This window comes from Terrapene carolina, unplaced genomic scaffold (genome assembly GCF_002925995.2).
Source record: "Terrapene carolina triunguis isolate 2854851 unplaced genomic scaffold, T_m_triunguis-2.0 Scaffold97, whole genome shotgun sequence".
Classification (NCBI taxonomy): domain Eukaryota; kingdom Metazoa; phylum Chordata; order Testudines; family Emydidae; genus Terrapene; species Terrapene triunguis.
Genome location: NW_020664448.1, coordinates 4,542,919 through 4,566,867, shown reverse-complemented (window position 1 = coordinate 4,566,867; position 23,949 = coordinate 4,542,919). Strand labels below are relative to the sequence as shown.

At 42.5% G+C, this 23,949-nt stretch overlaps 1 protein-coding gene across 1 annotated transcript in view; it reads left to right on the top strand.

Annotated features, from left to right (window-relative positions):
* Positions 1–6,851: 6,851 nt before the first annotated feature.
* Positions 6,852–23,949, top strand: part of PAK1 (p21 (RAC1) activated kinase 1) — an 84,668-nt gene continuing 67,570 nt past the window's right edge. Inside the window, exon 1 of the mRNA XM_024200642.2 lies at positions 6,852–6,886. The gene's annotated coding sequence lies outside the window, so the exon portion shown is untranslated. The remainder of the gene's footprint in view (positions 6,887–23,949) is intronic.

Genomic DNA, 23,949 nt, shown 5'->3' with positions numbered 1-23,949 from the left:
TGGATTAGTGGATTAATGACACTGTTAGGATCTAAGTCTGCCTAGGATTACATAAAAACTGTACAGGGACATCAGGATAAACTGGGATACTCTTGGTTTTCAGGGACATGTCCTATTGGAACTGTAAGTAAATGAGACTGAGCATCTGCCTTCAGTCACCTGCAAAAGTATGCAGATTGATACTGAAAAGTGTGTATGCAAGAGGGGGCATCGAGAATAAGCAAATTGCAGTTCAAAAAGATATTCTTGGGATGTTTGAAAGAAAGCTGGGTAAATGAATGTACTTCAGCGCATATTACATACTTCAGTGGAGGAAAAGGGAGCTGATGATCATGTCACAGCATGGGCCAGAAGAGCTGGGCTAGCTTTGAACCAATAACTTTGAGCTCATATTCTAAGTGGACTATGGAAAGCAGAATAAGAGGATCTGATTCCTTGTTGCCTTCCACCATGTACAGTCGTTTACTCCAGTGTAATGCGAGTGCAACAAGAATGTTAAATGCAAATATTTTGATCTGGTGGCATTTTACGGTTGGTTTGTGAAAGAGCTTTAAGGACTTTACGTTGCTCGAAGTGCAGAAACTGTAGGAAATCTTCATGAGGAGAAAGGGAATGAATTGGAGCCAGGGTTTTGGGTCAGAACCCTCTCTAATTCTAATGGCTAAAATGAAAATGCTTCCTAACATTGTAAGAATGTAGATCCGTACCTGGACTCCACAGTTCAGCAAAACTTCTAATCTGTAGAGGGGAAAAATGTTGGAACAGGTTTATAATCTGATAACCACAAACTAACCTGCTTCTTTTGATGGGAAGTCTCTCTTGTGGAAAGGAAGAAAGGAGGGGCAGATGGCATGATCCAGGGGACAGGGCATCATACTGGGAGTCTGTAGATCTGTTCGCCTCTCTGCCATTAACTTGCTTTGTGACCTTGCTCAAGACACTTCATCTCTCTGCCTCAGTTTACACCACTGTGAAATGAGGCTATGGATAAATGCTACCCATTTGCAAATATTATTGTTCTAGAGTAGAGGTTCTCAAACAGGGGATTGTAAGGATATTACCTGGGGGGTTGTGAGCTGGCAGCCTCCACCCCCAAGCCCCACTTTGTCTCCAGCATTTATAATGGTGTTAAACATATAAAAAAGTGTTTTTAATGTATGGGGGGGCGGGGGGGGGGGAAAGGGTTGCACTCAGAGGCTTGCCATGTGAAAAGGGTCACCTGTACAAAAGTTTGAGAACCACTGTTCTAGACACGCCTATATTACCCTCTTGGAAAAACCTTATAGGGTTGAATGGAAATGAAACTAATAGTTCTATAGAAATTCTTGGTGTGGGTGAGAGTCCAATAAAAGTCTATAGCAGAGAGAACTTTTTCTATAGACTGCTTTTAAAAACTCCCCAGAAGAGTTCTTCTCTAGGTGACGGGTATTGACAAGTGCTGAAGGAATGTCAACTGTTTCCTTCCCTGCAGTAATTTCTTCTATTTTGTCTCCCATCTATTTGCTTGACAGCTAATATGCCTTGCACTGATCCTGGAATTCTGAATCAACAAAAATGACAGGACAAAAGAATATGTGGAGTTCTTAACAGAAGTCATAAGTATTAGATGGAAAAGCCATATTGCTTGCAATAGGTGGTCTGTGTGTATTTTCCTCTTCCGTTTAAACAGATCGATTTCCACAGGTTGCTTCACAGTTATGAAGCAATTCAGTTAATTAACATTTTCAGTCAGAATGATCCTTTAGGACAAAGACACATTTATAACTGTAATGCACTTGGGAATCTGAGCATTTTCCTGCCTTATACAGAGTTTGGTGCTCCATGGAATGCGGTGTAACTGGAAAAAATGATGCTCTCAGATTTTCCTTGTACAAAGACATCCAGAACCCCAACATCTCAGCCAAACTGCTCAGTTTGACCTGGCTTCGGGTGGCAGCCAGTGTGGGGGGCCAAGGTGTTCTTAGTACTCTGGAAGCTATTCAGGGAAACTGAGCAAATTTAACAAAAGTATTGGGCTTGAAATAAGCTGAATTACACAGCTGTAATTGAAAATAGATGACCTGTTTCTGGGAGTTTGTCATAATAATGACCTTTTGAAAGCTTGTTCAAACTGTTTTCATTGCACGCAGACAGGAATGTTGTGTTCTTTGCCCAATCCCTTAAAACCTTTGTTTTAGCTACTGGCAGCTTTAATTTTGGGGGTGATATTTGGGAGTGAGGGTCTGAAGGGATAAATTAGAAATGAAATCAGGGATGGGCCTGAGCCAAAACCTTAACTCTGAACAGCCTGAACTTCAGGAAGTGGGGTTTGGAATCCAGCTTACTTCTACAAATGGCTCCTATCTCTATTAGGATCTGAATAAAACCCCAGAGTTGAGTATCCTTTAAGCGCGTGCCTGTGTCTGTGTCCAAAATCCTGCAGAGGAACATTGGTGATCTCCGAGAAGGGTTCTGAATCCTGCTTTAAACTCTGGGGTGCAGGCTGGTCTCTAATAAAAATGGCCCAGCCGCTCAACTGTGTTCAGTCAAATGTCAACGTTCTTCAAGCAGATCAGATTATAGGTCCAGCAGATACTGTAATAACACTGACCCATTGGTTAGGCTGCCCAGCCCATGTTAGGGCATTTCTAAAGCCTGATCTACACACTTTTTGGTTAGGAGTGTGACTCTTTTTTTTTTTTTTTTAAATAGAGAAATAGTTAATTTTCTACAACTCCTAATGTGAGCGTAGTTATACTGATATAAAGGTTCTTATATGTGTATAGCTTATTCCTGTAGAAAGATGCCTGTCAGCTGGATATCTAAATGCTGTACAATTAAGTATCTCTCTATAGAACAAAAATGCTGCAGTTTCTCTCTGCTCCCTAATGAACAAGGGTCTGTGGATGTAACTTTGTTGTAGGTGCCCTTCCTCGAGGGAGGCTTTCTTGAAAAGGCCTGTTTCGACTTAACACACTAGCTAAACACAATATTGTGGGTGTGGCAAAATTATAGGAGCATGCTGTTGAGTTCATGTTTTATATAACTATACACAAATCCCTGATTTAATGGATTGTGGCTTCAGACCTAAACCTATTCTTAAACTATCACCCCTGACTTAACATTTCAGTAGCTAAAAGATGCTACTAAACGATGATGACAAAAAGATTAAGGTAACATTATAGAACTCATTTTAAAACTACACTAGCGTACAGGAAATTCGGCTTTAAGGCTGGAAACCCCACCATTAATTAAGGCCTTGTCTGCACTACAGAGGGGTGGAGTGAAGGGGAAACCGAGAAGTCTTGGAAAGGACTGTGTGGGCAGAGTTTGGGGGGGCATGGAAAAGAGTTCTGAATGTGCTGCAGGAGAAGGCATGCATGCATCTGCTTAGTTCTGCACCATTATTAAGGACTTCAGCATCTGTGTTTGCTCCTCCATGACTTTAATCATCTGCTCAACAGCATCCTTAATAAACTCCTGATTTTCTTTTCTGTCCTGCCTTTTCTTCCCTCCACTCCTTGAGTTCCCTTTTCTCTGCATTGGAGAAGTGCAGTACCTCCCAGAACATGTCTTCTTTGCTCTGTCTTCGGTGCTTTCTTATCTGGCGGAGACGCTTGGCCAGTGTGTGTGGGGTGTTCCTCAAGGCCACATCTGCCGAAGCACAAGGAACAATGCACAGAAGCATGATTGTTAAGTTTACGCACAGTATTGAAACATTTCAGTGCAACACACCTATGGTAACGTAATGATCACTTTCTCACTGACCCTTGGGAAGCACACATCTCTGCGAACACCCAAAGCATGGTGAGTGTTGGCAAGGGGCTCTACTTGGGGAAAAGAGCACTCTTCAAGGATTGTGGTGCAGCCGACTAGGGGAAAAATTCTAAAATTCTCCCGCGCTTTTCACAGGCGGGGGTCGTAGCAGATCTCTCACTACTGAGGCTAAGCAGGTACATCTATTACACGCTTGTGGCTTCCACCCTGGTCCGGATGCTGCTCGCCTGTGTGCCGGTTTAGTCTCTGCACAAGTGATTGCCAAATGGCATGGGAAAGTTTTCTACAATGGGGGAAGGAACAAAGCAGCTCTGCCAAGGAACCTTTGGCAGAGGCTTGCCGAGTACCTCCAGGAAACTTTCCTGGAGATCTCTCTGGAGGATTCCCGGGAGATCTCGGTGTGCATCAACACCTTGTTCCGCCGTACCGATTAGCTGCACAGGGAAATGTCCAGCTCACAGAAACACGGCCAGCCTCCCACATTTCTATACCCTGAACCTACCTCCACACTAAACAATCCACAGCCACTTACCAGGTGTCTCGTCTTCTGCTTTTTGCTCCCCGGAGAGCGACTGCTGCGACTGGCTACACACCTCTGGAGTGAAGAATAGTTCCTGGCTGCCTGCCCCACCGGGTGACCCCACCGGGAACACCACATAATTGTCTAATTCCACCTCTTCTTCAATGACTTTGTCCTCAGAGTTAGGTTCTTTTTCCGCTGCCTCCAGGCCTGCCGAAGTATCCACAGGGCTCTTGGCGGTGAAGGTGGGGTCGCCACCAAGGATCGTGTCCAGCTCCTTAGAGAACCGGCAGGTCTTAGGTGCCTCCCTCGCCTTATGGTACGTCTGCCTCAGCTCCTTTATCTTCGCTCTGCACTGCAACGTGTCCCGATCATAGTCCTTTTTGCACAAGCCTCAAGAAATCTGCCCGTGGGTATCAAAATTCCTACGGCTCAGGCACAGCTGGGACCGCACAGCCTCCTCTGCCCATATACTGAGCAGAGCCAAGTGGGTGAGCGTTTGCTGCAGTAAGCCGCATGGTCACTTGGGAAGATGCAATGAGGCCTTTCCACACTGAGCCAACAGGAAATGGAATTTCAAAAATTCCCAGGGCTTCTAAGGGGGAGGGGTGGATGGTTGTTTACCTGGCTGCAGGGCAGTGGAGTTCAAACTGCTGACCAGAGCGGTCAGGTTGGGCATTGTGGGACACCTCCTGGAGGCCAATTAGAGCGATAAAATCAAGTGTAGTGTCTACACTGGCACTTTGTCAACAAAAATTTAGCGCAAAAAGCCTTATGTCTCTCATCGAGGTGGTTTTATTTTGTCGCCAAAACAGGGCATTTTTGCCAGAAAAAGTTTCATCGCAGTTTGTATGCATTCACTGTTTTGTCAACAAAATCTGTCTTTTGTCGACAATACTCTGTAGAATCATAGAATATCAGGGTTGGAAGGGACCTCAGGAGGTCATCTAGTCCAACCCCCTGCTCAAAGCAGGACCAATTCCCAACTAAATCATCCCAGCCAGGGCTTTGTCAAGCCTGACCTTAAAAGCCTCTAAGGAAGGAGATTCTACCACCTCCCTTGGTAACCCATTCCAGTGCTTCACCACCCTCCCAGTGAAAAAGTTTTTCCTAATATCCAAAGTAAGTGTACACAAGGCCTAATACTCTTGTGACTAGGTATGTAAAGATTCTCCCACATCAGGAGACTGGTGTGGTGTTCATCTTATTCACATGTGCATAGGTAATCTGTTGTACAGTGTGTTATGCATTTCCCTCTGAGCCTGATCCACAGAGGAGATAAGGCTGCTACATCTCAACCAGGGGTATGAGTACCGCTGGGGTACGCAGAGGTCTTCCATAGTTGCATCAACTCATCTAGATATTTGCCTAGTTTTGTAACAGGCTACATAAAAAGTACTAGCGAAGTCAGTACAAACTAAAATTTCATACAATGACTTGTTTATACTTTTCTATGTACTGTACACTGAAATGTAAGTACAATATTTATATTCCAATTGATTTATAATTATATGGTAAAACTGAAAAAGTGAGCAATTTTTCAGTAACACTGTGACTGTGACACTTGTATTTTTATGTCTGATTTTGTAAGCAAGTAGTTTTTAAGTGAGGTGAAACTTGGGCTATGCAAGACAAAGCAGACTCCTGAAAGGGGTACAGTAGTCTGGGAAGGTTGAGAGCCACTGAGCTATAGGGTTTAGTCCTTCAGCTCAAGCTGTAGTGGTCCTGCTCTTTGTTCTGGAGGTCATAGTTTCAATCCCCAATGATGACCAGGTTGACAGTTGTTGCACAGATAAATGTAGCCGTCACTGTTTGTTTTACTCTTTCTAAAACTAATTTATATAAAGTTTTTTTTTTTAAGGCTGCAATGATCTCTGAGAAACTAGCAAATTAAATCCTAGTGAGATTTACAGCAGGCCCTGTAAGTAATGACTTTTCTAAATAAAGTTATTTATATATACCAAGGCACTAGATTAAATCATAGATTACAAGAATCTGTGTGCAGCCCTGTTATGTTAGACCCTGATTAAGCGAGGTACTTAAGTATGTGCCAAACTTTAATCATTTGACTAGTCTCAGTGAAGTCAATGGGATTGCTTATGTGCTGGAAGTTAGGCACATGCTGACGTATCTTGCTGAACGGGGGTCTCGGGGTGGTACAGTTTTGAAAAGTGACTCTAAAAAGTGGCTTATAGGGCTCCGTGCTTGTCTCAGTGTCTCCAGATCAAATGTACTCTGTTCACAATGAAAGAGATGCTTTCTCTATCTGCCAGCCTTGCAAGATCAGCCTGGGGATGTGAGTGTCAAGTGAGGTCTTTTCCTTCTCATGACTCATAGCTAGCACTAGACATTCTGCCGGACAAAATCTGCCCTCGGTGACACTGATGCAACCCTATTGCCTTCAGTGGGTTTGCACAGGTGTAACTGATTGAAACTTAGCATGCAATTTTGTTGATGATCCACAAGCAAGAGTACAATCCTGCTCACTCTCTCACATATACTGACTCTGTAGGGCTGTATGGAGTAAAAAATAAAAAAATCAGTAACTTTTTTTTTTTTTTTTAAGGAGCCAGCAGATGAGCCTCAGTGTACTTGGAATCTTCTGCCGAGGTAAGAAGGTGCCATTTCTACAGAATCACTCTTTTCAGAATAGAACCGCCTTTAAAAGATATAATTCCAAAAAGGAAGTGTGTGTGTGTATATGGGTGGGGTGGGGTGGGGGGGGAGGAGAGGGCAGAGAATATGGAGCAGAACCTAATACAAAATGGAATAAACATCTGAATGATAATGTCCAAGTCTTTCACGTGATTCTCCAAAATCCTGTCCTCTACTGGTTGACATGTCATTACTGGCCTTGATTAAGTGTGATCGTGTTTCCTTCTGGTGGTTGCATCCTACATGGGAGATTAGACCTGGAAAGGGAGAGGAAGAGAGACAGAAAACGAGAGGCGAGATGGAGGGCCTGACTTTTTCTACTACTTGTATAGTCACTTACACTTGTGCAAAATGGATGTACAGTTCTACCAGAGCAAAATGGTCGTTACACCCACATTGCACTGGTGTAAATGACTACTCAAGAAGTGAGGCAGTGTGGAATTCTATCCAGGGGAATACAGGGCAAGAATGGATTTGTGATGCCTTTGTTCTATGGAACCAAAAGTATAGACTTGCCTTTCCTCTAAGTTGTTGTTGTTTGTTATTGTTTGGAAACCCTCTCACATCTCTGGATATTCAGTCTTATCAAGCTGATGTTTAAGATCATAAGCATGCAAAGATGCATCTGCATCTGCCGGCTACTAACAAAAAAAGGTCTGAGAGAAGAGATGAACTTTCCTTCTCTTCTTTGTCTCTGCCATGTTTCCTTCCAGATGGTCTCATTTGGGAAGCTCCTGGGGCTGAAAGCTTATGTTGAGGAAGAACCGTATGCATTTGAAAGAAACTCCAGATAACAGGCGTATAACTACTCAAGCTCAATCTTCATATGCAGCAATACTGTGTGCTACTGTCACACAAGCTTTTGTACTTAGGGCTTTCTGTACCTAATTTCCATATTAAAACCTTATCTGCATTTTTCCTGAGGGGTGGGTAACGAGTGAAATCCAGGTTCAGATATGCTTTCTGCAAATTAGTACAGATGACTAGTTTAAAAACTTTTTTTTTTTTTTTTTTTTCAGAGGTAGTGTGGTGTTGGTGGTGGTGGTGGGGTGTGTGTGTGTGTGTGTGTGTGTGTGGTTAAACAAGATTAGGGCTTGATCCAACTCCTATCCAAGCCAAGGGAAAGAATTGATTTTGGGCTTTCCAGTGCTTGACAACCTGGATGCTTCTTCCAAAGTCTGGGTTACCTCTTCGACTTCCTTGTTTCTTTCCATGACTTGCCTGGCCAGTATTGTGGCATGTTGTTTAAGCCATTTTACTGCTATGGCCATTAATTGCAATATTCTACATTTTTTACTTTTGTTAATGTTTTTCAAAACTTCAGTTTCTGCCATTACTTTACATATTCCAGTCCATGTTTCCCCATGTTCTTTTTTAAATTCATATGGGCTCCCCTTGCTGGCAATCCAGCAGGTCCAAATTTCATCAAACTCTGTGGGGATATGCAGGGAGGGGATAAGGGAGTTCCCTAGCTCATGGTTTTGTCATGTTAGATCACGATTCTACAAAGGACAGCTCGCTTACTTACCAGATCAGTGGTCGTGGGTCACCAGTGTGGTTAGATGTTTGGCTGTGTGTGTGTGTTCTCCCTGTGTGCTATCCCAGCTCTGCGCAGACAGTTGGCACAGCAGACCTCGAGTGAACCGCCCAATGATCATAAGATCCGTTAAGGTACGAAGGCACCAGGCCAGCTTTATTGTCAATGAAGCACAGTACTAGTATTCCGCAGACTTTATTGGACAACTTATACATGTATGCCCGTAACAATGGATCAGCTCAGTGAACGGTGGGACTTTTCATTCCTTCCTAGGCTAGACAAAGACACTTCCTCTGAGATACATTTTTATACCCTGATACAAACAAGTTACATGCTGCCCCTCTGACGAAGTTAGTTACTGCTCCCTGACATGGCTAGTTATTACCCATTGCCTTGTTCATGTTGGTTCAATCAAAACATCTCTATTATGTACTGTCATCCAGACCTTATCTTTTAGGAGGGGTCAGTGTGTTTCTCTTATCCTTGGGGAATGTTTTTGTACCATCCTTGATATCGGGATGTTCTGGAACCACTTGATATCAGGATGTGTTTGTGTGAGTACTCTGTGCGTAGCACTTCTTAGGAATGTGTATTTCTGCAATATCAGCCCTGTTCTTGCCAGATTCTGTGAGTAGGTCCTGCCTCTTACTCACAGTTTGTCTTTGCTTTATATCAGTAAAACTTTGACCACTACTTCAGCCCAGGCCTCAGGCTTCATACCAGGCCTTTGATACAAGGGCTTATGTCTCAGGCTCTCGTCCTACTACAACCTGATTCTGTCCTCTTAAAATAGCTCTGTCCTCCTTAGTGTCGATCTCTGATTCCAAGCCTACCTTCAAGAGTGCTCCTAATAATAAAACTAACCGACACTAAACGGTAGGTTCTGATGACATGGTCTGTGTTGTCTGTAGAAAGCATTGAGATATAGCAATAAAGCTTAGTAGCTCAGTAGTTTCTTTTTAGAAAAGAGGCACTGATCATATGCTACGCACTTGGTGAAGGGGAAAGGAAGAATGGAAGTCTTCTTTAGAGAGCTACTTTTAGTCCTCCAACCAAACTGTGCAACTAACAACTCATCTTGTTGCCTTTACTCACCTATGGTTAGAGCTCTCTCTGACCAATTCTCTGTTTTGCCACATACTCTCTTCCTTCAAGTCCCTTCTTAAAAATATACCACTTCCATGCAGTCTGCAAACCTATGTATGCACATACACACAATAATCTTTGAACCTCCATGATGAGTGTATATTACCAATAGATGTGACTGCTATCCACTCTTCTCCTTGAGCCTGTAATCATCATTTGACATGTCCTGTCTGCCTTAACTTAGACAAGCGTTAACAGTGAGCATGTCTCCCTCCAGAGACTACAAAAGCCTACCCCTTTACAACTAACATTACACCTTTAGCTCAAATGAGGTTGAATTTCCTGGCTTTGCTCTTAAGTGTGACAGTGGAATCTATGTAGCCACTGTTTGCTATACTATATAAAAAATAGTTTAATGGGCTTGCATGGAATACATTGATATTTCATGTTGGTGTAAGGTTTTTAATCGCATGTCTTAGAAATACTTTTGTCTTTAATTTTCATCTTTTAAAATCCAATATTTCTAAAATGTAACTGTGAAACTCAGTGTTAGTGAAGGGAAGGGCTGGCAAAGTCTTTCTGCTGTAAAGAGTTTAAAGAATGGAAGACATAAACATGACTGCTCTGGGATTATTCATGATTGCATTTTGATGAGTCAGTCTTTTTTCCCCTCTGCTGTCTGAAATAGTTAGATCTTGCCTAGTTTCAGGGTTAAACATGAGCATATTAACTAATCTGTGAAAGTCTCTTTGGCATTTGATAACTGTGCGATTTTGAGCAGAAATGCCTTTGCTTCATTTAAATCAGAACCTGTTTTGTCATTTCAACAGTGCGCTCACATCCCCTCTTATGCTTCTGTTCCAAAATGAGTCGTATTTCAATCCCCAGAAGATCCACTGTCAAGTTTCCCCTTGGCTATTTTTTTAAAGTGTTTTTTTTTTATCATTGTGCCAAGGACCTTTTTCTGATAGCTAGAGATTCAGTGTTGAATATTACATATTGTTGCCTAGACACTGCATTGATTACTTAAATGCCTGTGACCCGGTTTGCAAAAGAAGGGCTGATCCTGAAATGTGTGAAACCTGCTACTCCAGATGAAGGTGCACCTGAGGATCAGGCTCTCGCATCCCAATCCTGTGCTCATTGAAATCAGTGATTGCAATGGGCGAATGATCACTCTCTAAGGAGATACTCCATTAAAATGCATTTCATACGAGTCAAAACATCAGCTGCCTGTCACTAGACTCCTCACAGGAGGAGGGTTGGAGCAAGGCTGAACAGGTTTGTTTGAAACAATGCTGCACTGGAGGAAAAGTGCCATCTATCTTAGATAGCTAAACAAATAGTTACTAAATAGGAGTAGAGAGCATAGTCAAGTGCCCTCAAGCCAGGGGCAGGGTAGCTTTCCTGGGTATCAATACTGTTACAGTCTGTACGTACCCAGAGCACCAATGCAGGAAGAGTGAATGCTGGCTCCTTGTTCAGAGGGGTAGATCAGAATGTCCCCCAGATATGTCCTCTCCTTCCTATGCTGCTTCCCATGGAACAAGCTGATGGTGACCATATTTATTCTTCTGTGGCTGCTTTGGGCTTGCCCATAAGAGATGAATATCTGCATGCCAGTAATATGTGTGATATATTCCTTTATGAATGAAAGATTCATTCCATCCCTAGGGTTTCCTAATGAGAACTTCTGTTAAGGATCTTGATTAACATGCACTAACAGTTCTACTACCTGTACTAAAGTTGAATTTTCAGAAATTCAGGGGGGACTTGTGCTCCAAACTCAGGTGCTTTTGAAAATCTCACCGCAGATTCCTATTTGCCAAGGGCAAGTGGGTTTTTCAAGCCCTGCTCCGGGAGAATCATGTATCGAAGTTGGATTCTTTTGTTCTGTATACTGTCCACAGAGTGCAGTCCTATATTTCCAGCCTATGTAATTTTTATTGCCAATTATGGAAAGCACTGCATCTCCTCTGGAACATACTGCATCATCTCTGCTTTGCTAAATGGCGGCAGCCTTCTGCAAACAGCTACTACTGGAAACTTAAAGATGAGGTACATAGAAAGGAATAAGTTTAAATGGCTAGTCCTGGTTAGAGCTGGGCAAAAGTTTTTGGATGAATAGTTTGTTCACCAAAAACGGCAGTTTTTGGTTGATTGAACTTGGGAATAGTTGATTGAACTTGGGAATAGTTCTGAGTCAAACTGATCAAATAGTTTCTTCCAGGGAGAAAATATGACAACCTGCCCCCCCCACCCCCCAAAAGGTTGGAATGAAACATTTTGACCTTTCATTTCAAAATGACATTTGTTTTAAAATGTCGCGAGATTTATTTTAAAAAATGAGGCCAAAAACACCTACAAACATAGGGGGGAGGGGAGGGAAGGAGGAATTGTTTTGGGTCAAACAATGTCTAGTTCAGCCACCAAACTAAAAACTTAATTATTCAATCAGCTCTAGTTATGGTTAGTCCTGGAATAAATCAGAACCAGCTGATGTGACATGAAATGCAACAGTCCTTTTTCTACACAGAATGCAAGTCACGTTTTAACATCTTGTTTGTCACCTGTTCTAACGCAGTATTTTCCAATGTGGGGAAGCAGGTTTTACATCAGTTGAGCTTTACCTAACCTTCAACCCCCCTTCCTGAAGACCTACAAAACTAGGCTGGTTAAAGAAATAAATTTATTTTCTGGGAAACAGTCCTCCCAGAAGGATAGATACAGGGTATAGATTCCTAGTAGACAATTTCCATCTCCAGTGCTGTTCTTTGATCCTCTTTTTAATAGCTGACAATTGGGAAGGAAGGAATCTAAGAATCTTTAAAGAGACGCTGGGGATTGTTGAATAGTTATTGATGACATGCTGCAGTTCTACTGATGCTGGGCACAGACACTGCTGCTTGACTGCTGAATAGGTTTGCTGTATGATATTCTACTGGCTCGTTTCATGATACACCTTTAACAAAATCAGAAACAGCAACTCCCACGAATTTGGAAACTCCAGAATATTTTTTTAGCTGTTGAACTGAATAGCTGCAAAATAAACACACAGGAACTGCATTTCAGAAGCTATTAGCATGCCATCTTTCTTGTTCCAATAATAAAGGGACGCTGTCAGCTAGTTTTAGGCTCAGTTTCATGTTTTGGGGGGAGGGGGGGATGGGAAGTGTTACGTAACCGAATCGGACAAATCCTGAGATAATTTATTGGGCAAAATTCCCATTGCCAAGAACCTTTTAAAATGGTGCACTATTAACCTGACCTGTCAGGAAATTATCTCCAGCTAAGGTGGGAGAGTTCTACTTCTCCACCTCAGTGAAGTATTAACTTCAAAGCCTGCTTGGAACTGTGTCAATGTCAATATGGAATGTTAGCCAACGGCAATTAAGAAACATGCCTAGCTGGTGTGAGGCACCAAAGCCCAAACTGTCGGTATTCTCTTCCTCCTCCAAGGCTGGGCTCTTTGCTCATTCGTTCTTCAAAGTGGCACTCTCTCCGCTGGAAGGGAGAAGATTTTCTCCTCCTCCTCCTCCTCCTCTCTCAGGTAGCAGTTGTGATAGATGAACACTCAGGTCTATTTTTTTAATTGCAGCACAGGGAGAGAGATGGTCCCTGTGTTCAAACAACACTTCCTATTACAGTAGCGGCTAGAGGACCCAGCTTGTGCTAGAGGCTGTACAAACACCTAGACAGTCTCTGCCACAAAGAGCTTGCAATCTAACTAGACCAGACAGACAAAGAGTAAGAGGGGAAATTGAGGCCAAGAAAGGGGGAGAAATTTGACTGAGATATCACTGCAGGTCAATGGCAGAACTGGGAATAGAACCCGGGGCCTGGCGTTCACCTAAAAATTAGATCAACCTAGCCGCATTGCTCAGGGCTGTGAAAATGTTCTTGCCCAGTGTGATGTAATTACATTGCCCTAACCACTAGTGGCAGCTAGGCCAACACAGGAGTTTTTCTGATGACCTAGCTACCGCCTCTTGGAGAGGTTGATTTACTACATTGATGGTGGGGGGGGGAAAAAACCTTCGTCCATGTAGGAAGCGTCTACGCTACAGTGCTATGTCCTGACACAGTAAATTTTGTCTTTGTAGACTGGTTCCTATGCAGTGCCATATGGATACAATACCAACTTGGAAAAGTTGGTGGTTGTATTTGAAGAACCATATGCAGTGTTTTTGTTTGCCCAGAACCAGTTACTCTGTCCAAAAGCAGTCCTTCTACAGTGGTAGTTCTGATTGAGGGCCTCATGGTAAGAACACAGTTATCCTTATTCATCAAACAACCATGTGCTTCCTAGTTAAACAGTGGAGTTTGCATATTGTCACATTTCCAGTGACTGAAACTGTGTCAATCCAGTGTGATAGATGGGCTTGAAGCTTTTTTAGGAGAGCATGCTTTTGAGGGTAAATATAGCCTGCACAGATGTTAAAAACTAAGGATGCTTCTCAGGGGATTTAAACAGGAGGTGAATGTTGCTGGTCGCTGTGCCATGACCCTTTTTTATTTCAACTGTTTATATGGAAATTGCTTTTCCCCTCTTCTCTTAACACCATCTGTTATCCCAGAGACTTCGACTATACTAGGGTGTACTTATGAGGGGAGGGGAAAATGCCTCCCGGGAGCTTCTAGAGAAGCATAAAGAATCTGGAATCTGATTTCATCCACCACAAAAAACTTGGTCTTGTTTGATTGATCACTTTTATTTATATAAATTGGTTGTTGCCATTAGGAGATGAAAACCCAAGATATGAATACACATAATCTCCTCTTGAGGACCTCATTAAATCTTCCTTCAATGTGCATTATAACATAGTATGTGGTGTTGGCATGATGATGCATATGCAGCAAATGAATAATTTTGCAAATATCTGTCCTTTTGAGGTTTTTTTTTTTAGTTGAGTGCCAAAACATGGATAGCTATTTGATGAATTATGCCCAAACTGCACATACCTATCATTTGATTTAACAAATGAACAAGAGTTTACATTGTATACTGTGTATTTTTGTTCTATGTATTTTTCAGATAGGTTAGCCAATCAAAGTACTTCTGAGCATGTGTGTTCTAATAACAATAGAAACTTTCATTATCCCTCTGGGAGTGCGAAGGAAATTAGTTAGGGCTAAACAAACCCAGAAAACAAGTAGCTAGCAGGCTGTGTACTCAACTACGCTGATCCATCCCTTTGCTTTTCTGGTGAATCCCATCCCTGCTCCCTGGTCTTCTCTATTTAGGCCTCAGTAGAGCAAAACACTTAAGTGCATGCCTAAGAACTGTTGGAGTCGGACTCACTTACTCCCAGTGGAAATTAAGCATGCCCTTAAGTGTTTTGCTGACTCAGGGCCTCAGATTTTAAGCATCTTGGAGCCGAGGCAAGTTCTTCATCCGTGACTGTTGAAAAGGCACCTAGTGCATGTTTGGCACTTTGTAAATAATACTCCAGCTTTTGAGTTGGGGCCAACTATCAGTCTTAAGGCTGCACCAAGGCCACATAAGCGTCCCGCCACATTTGCTGATCACTGTCTCTGATATCCTGCTCATAAATGCTGCAGCCATTTATGGTTAATTTTGCATGATATTGCAAAATGTTTAAGATATTTATATAATGTCTGTCTTCCTTTATTTTTTTTGTTCTTTTGCCTTCTGTCATCTTCCACGTGTCTAGACTCTCCCTCAATCTCTCTGCTTCCTTATCACTTTAAACATTCCTTCAGTTTTTCTTCTAACTAGAGATCAGTCTTTATGCAAAAGTTCAACCTCCCCAAAACCAGGGGTGCTGGAGCAATTTTTATAGTGGGGGTGGTGAGAGCTATAGAACCAAACTGCTGTATAGAATGGAATCCACTTCAAGCCAAGGTGTGTGGCTAGGGTTGCCAACTCTCTAGGATTGTCCTGGAGTCTCCAGGAATTAAAGGTTAACCTTGCATTAAAGATTGTCATGTGATGAAACCTCCAGGAGTATGTCCAATCAAAATTGGCACCCCTACGTGCGGCAGTACCCCCAGCACCTCTCGTTCCAGCACCTATGCTCAAAACTCAATGCTGTTGCGAACTTTGGTTTTGAACTTGGTCCTTTCCCTTCCCTAACCTAACATTTAATCCTTCCCTTCTGTCCAGCCCTTCTCCATTGCTTCAGTCCACTTGTAATGTCCTGGCAAGTGGGTTTGTCTGTGTATCATCATACTCTATTACAGTGGTCCCCAAGCTTCTTACCTTGTGCCCTACCTTATCCCTGTCTGCACCCCATCCCTGGAGCGGGACCGTGGCTGTGTGTGTGTGTGGGGGGGAGACAGGAGTTAAGTCCATTAATGGCTATTAGCCAGGCTGGGTAAGGAATGGTGTCCCTAGCCTCTATTTGTCAGAGGGTGGTGATGGACGGCAGGAGAGAGATCACATGATCATTACCTGTTAGGTCGAGGTTAACCTTGAATTAAAGAACATAAGAATGGCCTTACTGGGTAGTTTGTTTATCCATGGTGGTAACCTACAAAGGGATATGGGGTTAGATCCACAATTGATGGAGGATCGCTCCACTTAAATCAGTGAGGGTCTGGCACATGATATCTAATGCTAGTGACAGCTAAAGATGATCTGTGTGTAGTTGAAATTGAAACAGTCTGAGGTTTTTGAGTCTGATCCTGGTTTATTACCATGAACTCTATATAGCCGTAGAAAACCTGCACAGTCTACTTTGCAAATAGGAAAAAAGATTAAAAAGTGGGGATGAGATGAACTGTCTGAAATATGGTAAGTGTGTAGTAGGGAAAATATAAAGTGGGTGAGATGAGGATAGAAGTTATTTAATATTTAAGGTCCATGAGATGGCTCTTTTCTATTAATAATTCAGCTAATCAATTGGTAACTGAAAGAAACTAAGAAATAATCTCCCTTCCCCTGTAAAATTTTCCTATCCCTCATCCCATTTGAAAGAATAGTGTGCATGAAGGTAGAAAGAATCCATTTCACAAAAGAAAATGCAGTTCTCTTCAATTCACCATAAAAAAGTAGAATTTTTTTTTTTGGTTAACAACTAAAAGCTACAAGGAAATTAGCGCTCATGGCAGCATTCTTAGTAGGTAATCCATGCTAATTAAATCAGACAAATAATCCTATTATAAAATTCATCTAGTTGTATTTTTTAATACTCATTGCCATTTGTGTTCTTGACATTAGTATAATTGTCTTTTACATTAGAAATACCAAGGTTGTAATTTATCCCATTTTCCCTGCAGCACTCTGGCATTAATGATCTGAACTGGAGTAACACCATGCTTAAATGACATACAGACCATGCCTAGATTAGAAAAATTGTCTGTTTTTAAAACAGTTTAGTTAAAACATTTCTAAACGTGACCAATTTTCCTAGTTTAGACACAGCCTTGCAGATTAAACTAAATGGAAAGGTATATAGATCCCCTTGTTTTATTTCTCTGGCCTAACTGGTCTTTTAGAAATGTGGGCAGCAAATAGCAAAATTAGATTGTTTAAAAAGATGCAGCTAACAAATCTGGAGGAAAGTAATCCAAAACATAGATACTGGGAAGGAGAAGACTGGAGAAGCAATGGGCCTGTGGACATGATTTAGATTCAGATCTAGATTAGTTTATAGGCTGAGGTTTGGAGATTGGATTAGAGGTTGAAACAGACAGATGATTTTAGTTGGGATGGCTCTAAAATTTAGCGATAGGTTCTGATGAGACTTCGTATCAAAATGGTGGCATGTGGGAGCCAACAATCTTAGGCTGAAATCTCCTTATGATTCAGCCTCATTTGAATCCGAGCTAAAAGCAGTTTGGGATCAGACCAGGAACCAAAATCATAGGGATAGGTTCAGATATCCAAACCCTACTGAATGGCTAAGTAGTATAGGGTTTCTGGTTTTGGCCAATCTCTAAAATGCTGAAAGGGACCGAGCAGTGTTACACAGCTAATTTATGGTCTACTATTGGAAACATGGGAGAGTAGCAAAAAAGGCCAATACAGTTCTGTTGAGACTGTGTTTTGATTATTGCATTGAGTTCTGGGCTCCATAATACCAAAAACATATTGGACATTGGAGGGAGTTCAGGGAAAAGCAACAAAAATTACTAGGGGAGCTGTAAGGATTCTTAAAAGAATTAAAAGAGCCAAATATGCACGGCTTGGTTAATGGGAGGACATGATGACCACTGCAAATATCTGAAGTATGAAAATACCAAGATAAAGAAGAATTTGGCCTGGAAAAATCTCAGGAGAACATATTGTGGGGAACAATCCTACACTGGCGCGAAATGGACTTGCTAACCTAGTAGGTTATGTTCCACTTCTGACTGTGCTTGGTCTGTGGATCACCTCTGCTAGGAACTCTCTTTCCCCCCCCCCCCCCACATTGGCCTGATACGAGGGTTACTTTTAGATTTTTCTGTGGAAAATCTCCAGCAAGAGTAAGTAGCTCCTGCTTGAATCTTGCACATTAAATTATACTTATAGGCTCCTTAGGCTATGGAAGGGCCGTTTCAGAAATGGAGTGTCCCATTTATATTTGAGAAGGCCTTATTGCTAGCTACACTACATATCACTTTACATTCTGAACTGGACAGGATGCATTAGACATCCTTGAATCTCTGTTTCTGGCCCTTCCCACCAGAGCTCCATTGTGCAAGAATACAGATAACCTTGGGCAGAACGTGCAGAAAGTTCTGTGTCCTGGATCCGCCTGCTGGACGGGATGTGTGCTAGTGCACATGCCTTTGTCACTCAAAGTAAGAGTAATCGGAGCTTCTCTCCACCTGTTACTGCCTAGATAGGTAATTGTATCCTCACAACGGGCAGCTCACCTGGCGTGGTGGGGAGTACTGTTGCAAAACAAAATGCTCTTACTTGTAAATTGTGTTAGAACCAACCCATTTCTGTTATTCAATGGGGAAATCAGTCCTGGTCACCACTTCCCAGACCAACCATAGATTAGATGCAAGACCTGATGTTGGGACCTAATCCAGTGAGCACACTTTCCATAATTGAGTAACAACAACAAAAAATATCTAGCCGTCCTATGGTGAAGGAACATTATTTTCTAAAGGATTCAGAAGTGATGGATATCTAGACCCTATATGGAAGGTAAAAACATACTTACTGTCTGTCTGTCCTTATAATCCGAACAGTACTGTGTCAGCCCTATTGTAATTTTGTGATGTGGACATTGTCCACTAGGAATTGGATTGATGCAACCAACTCGTTTTGAGTGGCTACTGATGCAGGACTTTGTGTAGAAGTCTGCAGTGCCCCTGCCTACATTGTGTTTAGCTGCAGCCAGTGCCATCATTTTCATATAATATAATATAATCTATATATTTCATATAATATAAATAACAGAGCTGTTGCCTGTTACATTAATCAAGAAGGAATAAATTAAACAAGAATATTGGAGTCAAAAGTAACAGTGCATATGAATCATGATAATGCTGTTTTATCATAGATATTTTATTTATAAACATCTTTGTGAAGGGAGTGTGGTATAGTGGTTACTTGTATTGCAGCTAGTGCCCATTGTGCTAGGTGCTGTACAAACAGAACAAAAAGATGATCCATGCCCCAAAGAGGTCACATCATAGGATTAGGCCTCTGTTTTGCGGGGACACCAGGTTCTTTTTCTGGTTCCATTATTGACTTTGTGTTCTTTAACCACAGACGCACTGAGGCATAGTATCTGTAAAATGGGCATAAAACTGTAATAAACGTGTATGTGCTTACCGCTACCCTCCATTGGATGGAATCTGAAGGGCCCAACTATGTTTCATGGGGCTTTTTGCTAACAGCTAATGAAGAACCTCCTTTTGCTTAAATGGTAGGGGTTTGTGTTTTTTGAAGCAGGAGGTTCCGCTACAACCCTTCTGTGGGGCAACAGGTTTTATTATATTTAGCAACTGCAAAAGAGAGAGGTTTTTTTTTGGGTTTAGGCATCTTAAAGTGCTTTGATACACTTCGTATATAGTGTCATGCATCCAAGGATAAGTTATGGCAGTAGAATCTCACTAGTTACTAGAAGACCCAATACTCAGGAAGGTACTAGTCACATGCAAACTTCACAAGTCAATCCTGCAATGTGGTGTGTTTGGGTAGTTCCCAGTTTCTATGTAAACTTCCATTGACTTTAATAGGGCTCCACCCACCTGCAGAATTGGGGTCTAAGTGAGCAATACGGTACAATAAAAGGCAAGATAATGCATCATCACATGTACTTAGTTCGCTTACTGTGACAATTGTAGTTTAGTTTTTAATTATTTATTGATTATGATTCTTAATGCACTAGTAAATGTTCTATACAGTACACTTGGTAAAAGTAATGAAGTTTTAGCAATATGAGACTTCACTGCGGCACTCAGGTATTATATCTTAGCTTGTTCTCCACCTCCCAGCAGATATTTTTGTGTATATGTGAATTATAAATTGTGCATATTGGTGATGTTCCACTAGAATCCGATAGAATATCATAGTAAACATATATAGTTAATGCTGTAGCAGCAAGGAGAGACTTTTAAAAGCTAAATTGGATGGAAACCCTTGCATATTTTAGAGTCACTTTAGCTTGGTTTATCATCTTCCATAAAATGCCGTTAGGATATTAATGCTGTCACAGTTGAAGGAATAATTATTGCAAACTCAAAGAATTTAGATGCACATTTTTTTAAATGAGTTTGTCTCCATTGACTCTAAATTAGCTTCTCCTTTTTCAGTTGGCGGATCCCTAAATTTGCTGCTATTCTTGTTGTCTTCTAATCCAGTTGCTGTGAAGTTTTGTAGATTTTGTGCAAAGTTCACTTTATATTGGAACGTTCATGATTCTTTTGTCTAGCTCAAAAGTCATGAGACTTAAGGAAACAATATTAAACTAAAGCAATTGATAGGATTTATGTCAGTATAACAACCCTCAGTATGGCATTAATTAGAAACATGCATCCTGAACCTACAAGCATTTGTATCTGAGTGCTATGCTTGCTCCCTTGAATAGTTCCTTTGCCTTCAATGAGACTACGCCAGTAGGAAGCACCGTGTTCAGTAGAGTAACTCTCTGGCAAAGATGTCACATCCCTCTCTAATGGCTGGCCACTAGAGGACAACAGCCTAATACTGTTACCAGCAAGTAGAGTTATATTCATTTAACTGAAATGACAATGGCTGTGTGAGGCTTAAAGTCCCATTTTCAGAACCTGCTTCAGACCTATGTAAGGAGTCATTACGTTTCCAGGATCAGCCTATAATCTCCATATGCTCGGCGCTAGATTCAGTGTAGGGTGGTGCTGGGATGTGTAAATTATACTTCCTTGCATCAGCCTTGCCCTGTGTCCCAGAGTAGTGCTGCTGTTCTCTTCTCTCATGCTTTTAAATCTACTGTGAATTCCATAGGAGCCCTGCCAGCGGAGTTGCGGAGGGACAGCACTGAATCCAGGCATCCCTCTGAGTGCTGATTAAGCCAGCTCCCAGCCAACACCACCCAGTCTTTGGGCACTGCCGTTCCCCTGTGCACCCCTTTCCCAGTGGGCAGGAAGCCACATCTGCTTTCCACTGTCACAACATCCCCTTGCCTCGCAGACTTTCCACCTCAACCCTTTCTTGCCCCACTTAGATTTATTTCCCTCAGGGACTCTGTGCAGGGACTGAGTGTAACCCTCAGTGTATAGATCGCAACACATTCTGGCTTCACTTAAAATGCCTGTTTATCAGTCTGATATCTTATTAAACAGATCGAAACATTGGTTCTACAAACAATCGTGGCTAACGTGTTTTTTAGTGTTGAAAACTGCATGCCTCCCTGTGAGATTTATACTTTTGGGGATGGAGTTAAATGAATGAGTGCTCATGAAAGATGCCCGCCATGGAAAGCGAAGTCTGCTGTTATCAGAGAGCAGGCACATTATTGGCAGCAATAATAACTTGGGTTCCATATCCTCTTACCCACCCCCTCAGTGTCTGGTCCACTATGCATTCTGTGATATTGTTAGCCTGTATTCCATCTTCATGGCAAGGTGTTCATCTTACACTCGCACAGCTAAAATAATGATTGTCAAATTACAGTTTGTCTAAAAATAATAAAAACTTGAACAGAGGGCTCAGGGTTAATGGTCACTGGTTTGAAACTGGTCCAGGTTGGTAGTGACTGAAAGACTTTTAAACTCTTGTGGTTCATTGATCAGTGTGAAATATTAGCACGAGCTGAGTTCTAGGTGAGCAAGGGCCACTCAACATTTAGCATCAGTGTTGGAAGTCTCAACAAGGATGCTAAATACTGAAAAAGAATGGAGACTAATAACCTTTTTGTTGTTGTTAAAAGTGGTGTCCCCATTTCAAGGCTGACGCATTTTGGATCAGACTCTTTATCTTGGTTACGCCACGGGAATTCAAGGCGACTCCGTTGTAGTCAATGGAGTTACTCAGGTTTACACCAGTTTGAGATCAGAGGGAGGCTTGAGTCTAATCTGAACTTTGTGGCCCAGGCCCGTCCTCTGAACAGATTCCTTTGCAGCAGAAAGCTAATTAATAATGCAGTTGCTTGTGGCGCTATTGCTGCTTATATGCAATTTGAATTATTGCTAAGTACCCCACACATGTTCTTTTTATTTATTGTGTGTGTGATTTTAATATGTTAATCGCTTCCACCAATATCATCTTTTACATTCTGGGGCGGGAGGAGTGAGACTTAGATGAGGGATGAAGATTTTTCTTGAGCGGGGGAGGCTGGGAGGCGAGAGAGAGATTGTGTGTGTGTGTGTGTGTGTGTGTGTGTGTGTGTGTTCTGCTGCCAGTTCTGGCTCTACTCTGACTTTTGCAGCTGAAAGTTGAAACCCTACCCTGCCATTCTGTTAGCTCAAGCGGAATGAAAGCCAAGGGAGAGTTTCAAGTGTGGTAGCAAAAGAGGAGCCTGCGCTGACGGCAACAGCAGCAATAAAGGCAGCTTGCTTGGTCTGGTGTAGAACTGGCAGGGTAACAGCGTTTCCCCATTCACTGAAATGCTGAGGATTATTTGCTGAGTGAGATCATTTAAATTAGAAACACTTGGCTCCATCTGAGTGTCCTTTTGGGTTATGTCTATAAACAGAACGTATCACTGAGATGAGTTTCTAGAAAAACTAAGAATACATTTATTAAAAAAGAACAGAGATTTAAGGGATACTAAGCAAAGATAATAGAAACAGAAAATGTTTACAAATAAAACTAAAAGTATAACATGCTTTCTAGTGACTAGAACGTAACAGGCTGCAGTCCTTATCTAAGGCAGATTCTCACCTAAAGCCACCCTTCAGTGTCACCAACCCATGTGGCTGTGGATCTGCCATTCATGGATACAAAAGTTGCTTTCCTTTTTGTTCCCTCAGTGATGGATAACCACAATGTCTTTTTCCCCTTCTTCTGATAGTCCAGTAAACCTTTGAAAAGTATTCTTAGGGTATGTCTACACTACGAGGGTATTTCGATTTCACTTAAATCGAATATGTGGAATCGATATTGCAAAGTCGAACTTGTGTGTCCACACTAAGGACAGTAATTCGACTTTGTGAGTCCACACTAACGGGGAAAGCGTCGACATTGGAAGCGGTGCACTGTGGGCAGCTATCCCACAGTTCCCGCAGTCCCTGCTGCCCATTGGAATTCTGGGTCGAGCCGCCAATGCCTTCTGGGTAAAAAAAAAGGGTCGAGGGTGCTTTTGGGTAATTGTCGTCATCCGTCTGTCACTACCGCCCTCCCTCCCTCCCTGAAAGCGCCGGCGGGAAATCAGTTCGCGCACTTTTCGGGTCAGTGACAGCGCGGACGCCACAGCACTGCGAGCATGGATCCCGCTGCGACCATCGCTGCAGTTGTGGCACTTGTGAACGCCTCGCAGGTTATCATCCACCTTTCCCAGAGGCAGATGCAGATGAACCAGGCGAGGAGGCTACGGCACCGCGGTGAGGGCCTGAACTCTGAGAGGGGCACAGACCTCTCACAAAGCACGGGACCCAGCTCCGAGGACATCACGGTGACAATGGGTCATCTGGATGTTCTGGAACGGCGATTCTGGGCACGGGAAACAAGCACTGACTGGTGGGACCGCATAGTGCTGCAGGTCTGGGACGAATCCCAGTGGCTGCGAAACTTTCGTATGCGGAAGGGGACTTTCCTGGAACTTTGTGAGTTGCTGTCCCCTGCCCTGAAGCGCAATGACACCCGAATGCGAGCAGCCCTGACTGTCCAGAAGCGAGTGGCCATAGCCCTCTGGAAGCTTGCAACGCCGGACAGCTACCGGTCTGTCGCGAACCAGTTTGGCGTGGGCAAATCTACCGTGGGGGTTGTTGTGATGCAAGTAGCCAACGCAATCGTCAAGGTACTGCTCTCAAAGGTAGTGACCCTGGGAAACGTGGAGGTCATCATAGA